Source organism: Furipterus horrens, unplaced genomic scaffold (genome assembly GCF_987537825.1).
Source record: "Furipterus horrens unplaced genomic scaffold, mFurHor1.1.pri manual_scaffold_3, whole genome shotgun sequence".
NCBI classification, from domain to species: domain Eukaryota; kingdom Metazoa; phylum Chordata; class Mammalia; order Chiroptera; family Furipteridae; genus Furipterus; species Furipterus horrens.
In genome coordinates, this window is record NW_028327173.1 from 68753852 (window position 1) to 68764674 (window position 10823).

Sequence of the window (10823 nt, forward strand, 5' to 3'; positions counted from 1 at the left end):
GAGATGAGGTCATGGTATCTCAGAGAAATTAATAAACTTGTCCAGGCATAAAATGACAGAATTCAAAAGTAAATCAAACCATATTTGGCCAGAGTCTACTGTACCATGATGCTGAGCTTGTATCAGCTTTGGTGAAAACAAAGGACTGAAAATACTATACCCCAAATTTTCTCATTGATATGCATGGCTCTTGTACAAATAAAAAAGGACAAACTTCGCTATAATAGATTTTTCCCAATTGTCTGGGAAAGCAAATTAAGGCTTGCAGTAGTGGTCATGAGGTTGAAATTTATCCTAAGTTTAAAGACACAAGAGGCAATGGAGAGCAGGTTAGTGCACAGTCTAGTGTACATGACTTACCGAGTAATTTTATCAGACAGCAGTCATGCTGTGAGTAATAAATGGTCTGTTTCTCTGACCCAGGGGTCTTGTGTCTTCTGTCAGTTTATTTATATAAAACTATGGCAGGCTAACTTGTTAGCTCACAAAGTAGGGTAAAATCTCAGACTGTTCACAGTTTCTGACTTAACACTGAGGAGGAGTGGTCATAACTGTCATACCTCCATGTGGAAGAAAACATCAGAAGGGTCCCCTGGTACATAGGTTCTCAGAATTTCCCAACAGAGTGGGATGGTGGAGACAAAACTTTTGGAATATCTTATATCTGGGCCTATATTCTCATAAAGATAAGAGCTGGAGTGATAGATGCAAATCAAACTGCAGTAAAATGTCACTTCACATATATCAGAATGATCAATATGAAAATATTGGACATACCAAGTGATGATAGATGGGGGGGCAGTTGGGATCATGTATCCACTACTGGTGGGAGTCTAAACTGGGGCAATTTACACTTCAGAGGGCAATCTAATAACACTAATAAAGGTGAAGATACCAACTAAGTGTTTTAGACATTCTACTCTTGGGTGGATACCCCAGAGAAATTTGCACAAGCAATATATATAAGAATATTTATTGTAGTATTGTTTGTAAGAGTAAAAATTAGAAAAGAATTGATCTTCATAAAGAGGAGAGTAAATAAATAAATTGAGGTAAATTCATAGTATCCAGCAACTTAAGTGAGTAAACAAAAAATGGCATATATCAATAGGGATTAATCTCAAACACATAATATTAAACTAATAAGAGTGTGTTGGTGACCCATGCTTAGCATATGAGGCCATTTGTATAAAGTTTTAGAACACATAAACATCAGTATATATTTTAGGGATATATTCACAAATAGCAAGAGTATAAACACATGCATAGGATGAGTGTTTGATGGTATGGAGAAGGAAGGAGATGAAATAAGAAAGGATACACAGAGGTCCTTAAATTGTAGTTGTGATATGTTGTATTTTAAGCCTAGTAGCAAGTACGGAAGAATTTGTTACATTTCCTTCTGTATTTTTTGTATCTGAAATATTTCATAAAAATAACTTTGTAAAAGAGTATTTATCATTTATTGGAAAAAACAGATAAGTTTTGGAGATACATACCAGAATAACTTAGTTAATGGTACAGTGGTTCTACCTTAGAAGATTTAGAATTTTTGTAATGTCAAAATGGATCAATTTGATCATCCTTCAGTAGGACAATGCATTTTTGAAAACATCAGTGATTTATAAAGTATTGGATGCAGTCCTAGAAAACTCCTCCCTATGATCTGCTTATTTTTTGAATCATTTGTAAAGTTTTTTATTTATCAGACAATACATTACTATGAATTAATAATGTAATTAATAATTAACAGCAACATAATTTATTAATAATTAAGGTATAGTAATTATAAAATTAATTAATTAAGTTTAATTATTAATGGTACTTGGACCAGGAAGGAATGCCCAGGAGCTTAACTTGGCAATGAATGGACCCACACATCTACACTACAGGATTGACTGTGTCCTTGAGAAGAAAGATTATTCAAATTATGATTCTTTTATAATTATTGAGTAAATTTAAAAAAAAATTCTTGTTTCTGATAAACAGCTTTTAATTTCTTTAAAGTGGATATTTAAATAAAAATCATGGTTCATTCATGGAAGCGGTATCCCCAAATACCTAATAACTTCTTTATGAATTTCTGAGGCTGAAATTTGGTAGCCTTACTATCTCCATCTTACGGATAATTTAGGAGTTATCTTTTGAATCACAACATAGATTCCTTCCTATATCATGGTCATTTTTCAGAGAATGAGATGATTATTCAGTGGAGTCCACTTACAATCTGACATTTTATCATATTACATCATAGGCCTTTACTTTGTGATCATTTCCAAGGTATATATTGAGTTTTAGTGACATGTCATTACTATTTGTCAGATATATTTTATCTCCTGTATTCTAACTTTTGCCTCCTTTCTGAAACTTCAAAATATATTCCATGACCTACAGACAATAGCACCAATGTCTCCTTACCTGAGCTTGTTAATAACATTAATAAATTATCACCAAACTGGTACAATCTGGTTCTGGTATAGAGACAAAGACAAGATTTTTGCTTCTATTTTTTGCCCAATGTCACAATTCAAAAGCCAGGAAAAGGGGCTAAGAGGGAAGATGTGTACAAGCTACAAACTGAGAGCTCTTCAAGCCACATCTAGCTCTGCAAAGAGGGGGCATCTAGACACTTCCAGGTTTCAAGTTTCATTGAGAGAACAGCATCAATTCAGAAGACTACCTGCTACTTGTAATTGAAGTGGTAAGCCACCCACTTGCTGGAAGTACTCTGTCTTCCAAAATACTGATCATTTATAATGAAGGCAGTCATTAGAGTTACTAGACAAACTAAGCACAGCAATTAATACTTGGCAGACAGTACAATTTATGAAACAAAACAAAAGTAATCAAACTATCTACCAAGACTTCTTTCTGAAAATATTCACAGGTTATTAGAATTTTGAGAAGTGCACTAGAAATCAGTCCCCTTTCCTTCTGTTTTACAGTAGAGGAAAGAGAGGCTCAGAAAAAGTTGTATTACCTGCCCAAAGTCATCCTCTACCATGTTCAATTCTGAGACTAATAATATAGTTAACTTATCAATGGTATTATTATAGTGATTGTTATAAAAGTGACTTCACAGCACAAGAAATAAAAGAATATATGGTGAACATGGAAAGAACTGAAGAAGTTCAATATGATTAAATGATTGAGGTAGAATATATGTTATATGAGTTTTAAAGACAAGGGGCATTACTTGGGGAAAGAAAAAAGAGAGGACAAAAAGAAAGACTTTTTGTAAAAATATTCTCCTTGCTCACCTTTTCCATGAAGGTAGACTAATTCTACAGTAAATATAGCAGAAAAGATTTTGTTTGAACATAAAGAACTTTTGGATTCTTTTAAAAACACTGTTAAAGATTTTGACAAATATTGTTCTTCAAGGTCTCTGAAATCCAAGTGGCAACACATTCTGTTGTATGATTGTGTTAGGTCGATTGGCTCTTTGACTAACTTTGCTCTTCAACTTCGGAAATTAAAGATTTAATATCATTCTAATTTCATTAGTGGTAAAGGGAAACTGGGTGACTCTGCTAGACAGAAAGAGTTCATATTAGAGTTCTTAACAGTTGCAAAGAAAATCAGGTTCCTCCTGATGAGGAGCCTAAAGCTTTGCTATGTCTCCACTGTGTGAGGGGGCTAGTGAACTGATTCAGCCAGGGCCTTCCTTAACTAACATGACTACAGATCACTGATACTGAATGGGATGGTCTCCGAGTCATAACATGTGTGGTATGGATTTTATAAGGCATTTTATACTTTGTACAGTTAAATTTAATAAACATTCATTGAGGACCCACTGTGTGCCAAATGCAGAGCTAAGTTCTAAGGATATGCTTTACAATGAGACAGGCAGTCGTCACCATCACAGAGCTTCAGTCTATTAAAACAGACAGGCATTAAGCAAATAATCTCAAAAGTGATGAATACAATTAAAGGGAGCCGCGGAGGAAAACCTAGGCAAAGTCAATGTGGCTTTCACTTTAGCCTGGATAAGGCTATTACTGTCTCATGGGATAAAGTAACATTTTAAGTCCATTGCTCCTTGGGAAATAGCTTTTCATTCACTTTTATGGGTAAGTACTTAGAAAAACATGTTTCATTGGCCTAAGATTTTGTTTTAATCCAAAGGAAGACAATAAATTACTAAAGAACAGTTAAAATTTGTGGAATGGTTAATTTTATATACTTAATTATAGAATCCTTTATACACTTACTGTATTTTATGAGGATGTAGACTAAGGCATTCCATTCCTTCATTTTGTTTGTCATCATGATCGTTTCTAAACCTAGCCAAATAGTCATTTATATAGGTACTATGGATGGTTTATAACATGGCTTGCACTTTGCTCGAGTTCCCCCAAAGAGCAGACTGTGCAACACAGGCCTTCATGCAGGTGGTTTCTTTAGAGAAGTAGAACCAGAGACCAAAAATGGGGAATGGAATGAATGAAACATGGAAGGAAGACCAGTCTGGGGTGTGCTAGTCTGCTGTTAACCACCATGGGAAACTGGAGCTCCTTTTTCTTCTTTTTAAATTGTATTTTATTGATTGTGCTATTACAGTTGTCCTGATTTTTCCTCTTTTGTCCCACTCTACCCAGCAACCCCCACCTCTCAGGCAATTCTCCCACCATTGTTCTTGTCCATGGGTCATGTGTATAAGTTCTTTGGCTACTCCATCTCCTATACTGTACTTTACACCCCCATGCCTATTCTGTAACTACCTATCTGTACTTCTTAATCCCCCTCACCTCTTCACCATTCCCCACATTCCCCCTCCATCTGGCAACCATAAAAAGGCTCTCCATGCCCATGACTTTGTTTGGTTAGTTTGTTTTTAGATTCAATTGTTGATAGAAATGTATTTATTGCCATTTTGCTGTTCATTGTTTTGATTTTCTTTTTCTTAAATAAGTCCCTTTAACATTTCATATAATAATGCTTTGGTGATGATGAACTCCTTTAGGTTTTTCTTGCTGGGAAGCTGTTTATCTGCCCTTTGATCCTAAATGATATCTTTGCTGGGGAGAGCAATTGTGGCTGTAGGTCCCTGCTCTTCATGACTTTGAATATTTCTTGCCAATCCCTTCTAGCCTGCAGAATTTTTTTTTGAGAAATCAGCTGACAGTTTTATGGAAACTCCCCTGTAGGTAACTAAGTGATTTTCTCTTGCTGCTTTTAAGATTCTCTCTTTATCGTTAACCTTTGACATTTTAATTATGATATTTCTGGGAGTTGGCCTCTTTGCACCCATCTTGTTTGGGACTCTCTGTGCTTCCTGGACTTGTATGTCTTTTTCCTTCACCAAATTAGGGAAGTTTTCTTGCATTAGTTTTTCAATAGTTTTCCAATTTCTTGCTATTGCTTTTCTCCTGGCACTCCTATGATGTGAGTGTTGGAACACTTGAAGTTGTCCCAGAGGCTACTTACACCATCCTTACTTTTTTTGAAGTCTTTGTTCTTCCTGTTGTTCTGATTGGTTGTTTTTGCTTCCTTATGTTCCAAATCATTGATCTGATTCTCAGTTTCATCCACTCTACTGTTGTTTCCCTGTAAATTGTTCTTCATTTCAATTAGTGTACCTTTTGTTTCTGACTGGATGTTTTTTATGCTGTTGAGGTCCTCACTGAGTTCCGTGAGCATCCTTATAACCAGTGTTTTAAACTCTGCCTCTGAGAGATTGCTTATCTCAAGTTTGTTTAGCTCTTTTTCTGGAGTTTTGTTCTTTCACTTGGGTATGTCTCTTTGTCTCCTTGTTTTGGCAGCCTCCCTGTGTTTGTTCCTGTGTATTAGGTAGCACTGCTTTGACTCCATGTCTTAGTAGTGTGGCCTAATGTAGTAGGTGTCCTGTGGGACCCAGTGGCACAGCCTCCCCTATCACCCAAGCTGGATACTTGAGGTGGACTCTTTGTGTGAGCTGATACACCCTCTTCTTGTAGTTGAACCATGGTTGCTGTTGTCAGATCAAGAGGAGGGATTTACCCAGGCCAGTCAGCTGTAAGGACTGGCTGTGACCATTTACCACCAATCTATGCCCTCTGTGGAGGATCAGCTGTGCAGGGGCAGGGTTGTGGTGCTCCAAAGTGGTCTGTAGCTCTCCACTGGATGTGTTGGCCCTGGGGATTCCCAGGTGGTGCAGGCCAAGGTCAGCCTCAACCTGTGTTTTTCCTGGGACCACCCTGCATGAGCTATAAAACAATCTGAGATGGCTGCTACTTGTTCTGGGCTTGGAGATTCCCAGGTGAAGCCTAGCTATGAATCTGGCTGACTGCTGCTAGTGCTGGGCCTGGGGCTCACTGAGGCCAGCTTTTGCATATTCGATAGGATTTAAGAAGTTGTGAAGCGTGAACCAAGGCCAGGTATTCATATGGAAAAGCAGGTTGGGTAGGCCAGTAAGTTGGGTGGGATGGAGTCTCTGGGGATCTCCAAGACAGGTCAAACAGTGTTAGCCAGGTTGATGGAGTCTCAGATATGACACCAGCTTGCTGGTTCAGTAGGTGGAAGGTTTAAAAAATGAACAATGGCCTTGGCTCACCTTGATGCCAGACACTTCAGTTTCTCCCTGTGTGCCACTGGTGACTTTCAAGCTGTTATCCCAGTCCTGGAGCTCAGGAGGAGTGAGTCTGAGGAGGTGAGTCCATGTGTGGGTTCTTTAAGAGGAACTGCTTAGGGCTCCAGAAGTTTCTTCCACCAACTCAATCCCTGCTGGTGTTTGCAGCCAGAAGTTGTGGAGACTTATCTTCCTGGCACTGGAACCCTGGGCTGGAGGACCTGGTGTGGTACTGGGACTCTTCAGTCCTAATATATCCCTCCCAAATTTTTATCCATCACACATGGGTGTGGGACCCGCCTGTTCTGCGTCTGTACCCCTCCTAGCAGTCTGGATGGATGTGATTTCTTTAATTCCGTAGTTGTCGAATTTCTACTCAACTCAATTTCTGATGGTTCTGAGTGGTGGCTGTTTTATAGTTTAGTTGTAATTTTCATGTGGTTATGTGAAGAAGTGAGCCATGTGCCTACACTGCCATCTTGACTGGCAGTTGCTCCTTCCTCTTGAGGACAGCCTAAGAAACCTTGTGAGTTTGCCCTACAATTCTCAGTGAGCTGCATTCATTCACTGATGCCCATACAACACTTACTTGTCAAGGGTTGCCCCAGGGAGTATCACCTTCTCCAGCACGCCCCAGAATGGCTGAGTGGGTCCAGCAAGTATCCAAGCCTCTGTTGGTAGGAAGTTTAGGACAGAAAGCAAGATTATACGTAACATCTGAGATAAGTTGCTGTCAGTCTCCACCTGATTGGGGCAATGTTTAGAACAAGGGGAAGAGATGAGACATCAGACATCCCTCATAACAGACTATGAAATAAGGTTTCTTCCTCTTGATGGCCGAAGTGTGGGTGTCACAGCATCTATAATACAATTTAATTGGAAATGCAGAATTTTTCAGAGATCTAATCTGGAGCTGCCCTTGGACATAATTCTATTAATTCAGGGTACAAAATGGAACCAAAGATGTTGCTTAGGAATTTAATGTGTATTTGTTAGCCAGAGATCTAGAGAATAAGGAAGGAATGCTTTCAAAATACTGGTATCTATGGACTGAACTAAACCAAGATGTTTTTACCTACCTGTTAAACCAATGTTCTCAAGCCTTTTCTATGTGCTACACCATGCTAGATACTGGAAATAGAGGTTAAGTAAGAAGACATGGTTCCTTGCTTAAAAGAGGGCTCAGTCAGTGGTGGAGAAAAGTAAACTGATAAATATCACCCAAAGTAAATTCTGAATCATATGATAGATTTGAAGACAGTGAGAAGAGCCCAACCAACCCTTCCTGGGGTGCTGGGAAGAACTCACAGGGAAGGGGATTGAAAGACGAGAATTAACACCGCCTTTTACAGTAACCATTTGCTTTTGCTTCCCCTGTACATGGTTGTAACTTGTTGTATATATACAGAAACACAAGAATTAATATCCTAATGATTTGTATTATGATGTGGTGCTAATTTATGTGAAGTCAGTCTTGTCTTCAGACAGTTCACATTTCAGTTTTCTGAACAGAATGAACAGATTGCATCAAGCGTCTTCTTAGTTGCTAAGAACTTCATAAATTCCTCTTTGTAATTGACTTGCTTTCAGACAATAATTGCCAACTGATAAGTGGGAGAGTTGTCAGGTGTGGACTCAGTGGTGAGAGGATATTTTCTCTGTTGTGCTCACCAAGGATCACCGGTAAGACCTCTGATCCCATTAAGGGTATAAACTCTGTAGATGGAGTTGATGACAGCCCGATGGGCTGCCCGAGTCCTCACCAGCTCGGCTGTTCTCAGCACATGTTCAGCCAAAGGCGGGTGAAATCAATGCAAGAATCTCATGGCCTCCAAGAAAATTACTGTTGAGAGATGACCCAGTTCTTTGATTGGTGTCACCAGAAGACAGGCCTCCTTGAGAAATAAATGTAATGACATCCACCAGCTGCTTAAATCCTTTATAGGGTATACATTTGCTTTCAAATGGCTTTAGCATTTTAGCATAAACGATCACTTGCTTTCCCCCCAGATTTGGACTCTGAGCATTTTTAAAGTAGCAGGCAGAGGCAGGCCTGGCAAAAGCAGAACGCTACTCTGCACCTCACGGGATGGGGGAAGGCATTTTCTGCCTGGATCCCTTAATGATGAAGAGCTAAGAAAGCGGCAGGAGTGGGTCAGTAATTTGCAACTGAATTCCTCCCTCTCCCTCCCTGCTTTTTTCTGCGTTCTCCCTCGTGAGGGTCACAGTCAGCAGTGTGAGCTTAAATCCTGGGACCCTGAGCACTGTGTTGCCACCTTTGCTTCCCTGGCCCACATCAGTTCTTGTGTTTGTGGGTTCTGGCTTTACTCATTCTCATGTTTGCACTGACTTCTGGCAACTCTTCAAGGAACCGTGTTTTGTCCCTATGGAAGATCCAGATGTATGTGAAGAGAGGAAGTAGGTGACAGGAGTTGAAAAGGTTAAAATAGAAACTTACAGCAGAAACTACAGAAATCTTTGCAAATGAATAAAGTTCCAAGGGATTCTTTGTTGATCTGCCTTCAAGGTAATAGCGAGAAGCCTTCTCCCTACCCCACCTCTACTCCCCAGGCCATTATTATTACCCCCTCTTCACCTCACTCCCCCTCACTAGGATATAGGGAAATATGGTGGATAGGATATTAAAGATATAATAACAATAACAATAGCAATCTTTTAGATTGAAATACTTCCTGAGCATTTACTAAGTGCCAGCACTATTCTTAGCACTTTTCACATATTGACTCAATTAATCCTCACAAAAACGCTGTGGGGACATGCTCCCTTTTAGGTGGGGCACCGAGGCACAGAAAGCTAAAGTAACTTTCCTAAGGTTATACAACTAAATGTATCCCTTTCTTAGTCACCACTCTTTTGTTTGGGATAACTGTAAAGGATTAAATAAGAAACCTATATAATGAATAAATATTCATTCTTATCATTTCTTTGCCAAATGGAAAAACAGGCATTGGGAATTGTTGCAGGGGGAATATCTTTTGCCTCTTCCAAGAGAAAGGAACTGTGACCTTTAACCTCTCTGGCCTGATAACATCCTTTTGGAACATGTGAGATCCTGAGCCACCCCCAGGGAGCCCAGTGTCCAGGTAGGTCACAATAAGTACTTTGCCATCCCAACACGAATGCATGACTATGGGAATACTATGAACAGTGTCTTTAAGACAATTGTGAATAGTAAACTCCCACCACACACCTTCTTCCCAGGGGCCCACATACGGCCATACTTATTCAGATGTGCTGGTGTGTTACCAGTTGCTGCAGGCAGGAGGGTCAGATAGGGTGTAATTTCTAAGTGGCACTGGGATCTCATTCTAATCCAGGGTATTTGGGACAGAGCTAGTTTGTGGTTTCCACTGTATCTTTGACTCTGAGGACAGATGTTGGGAATTTAGCTATGCTAGGACCTTATTTCCCCACATTCCTACTTGGAGATATACTCTCTAGGGAAAACCCATGAGATGGGTGTCCTCTGGAAGAATTTGCTTGAAAGAACTCTCTAACCTTTGTCATTCTTGATAGATATTCCTGGATACCAGTGTGCAAATGTGGGCAGAGATGGGAAATTTCTTACCATTCAATCTCACTCTGACTCTGGGGTTAGGTTGCATTTGCCAAAGGGCTTACGTGTTTGTAGTAACCAACAGTTGAGTGTAACATGGCAGAGCATTGGGCGACCTTCCTAAGAGGCACCCAGTCAGTGGGCCCCCTCAGGTTCCTTTGGGAAAGTCCAGGGAGGAAGTGACTAAGCTTAGCAGGCTCTCATTGGGTGGCTGGCAGTGCGGGTTGGGCATTGGTGCTTGCCCGCTACCAGCAGCATGAAGAGGAAAGGGTGCAAGTCCGTGCTCTGGGCCTGTATGCCTCATGTGTGTGCTTCATGCATTTGGGAAGAGGCAGCCCCACATCATAAAAGCTCCCTGAAAGCCACTGAGGTACCTCTCTAAAAAAACATAATGGACTGCACTGAAAACCCAGCTTTGACTGATGTGAGATTTGGGACTCTACCCAGGCAAGAATCCATGCAGCAAGGAGACCAGAGAAGGCAGATGACCCAGAGAAGGGCCAAACTGTTTACCAGCCAATGTGTTTTTGAAAATCTTCCTTAACGGGTCATGGCAGCAGAAAATATCTTGTTGTTAAACGCATCTGCAATCTGCTGCTCTCCCAGTCCACCTACAAAAATTTTGACCTTTAAAGAAACGATGGAGAAGCTGGTGATTTTTTCTATGGCATTGAAGCTCAGTCTATTTTAGGC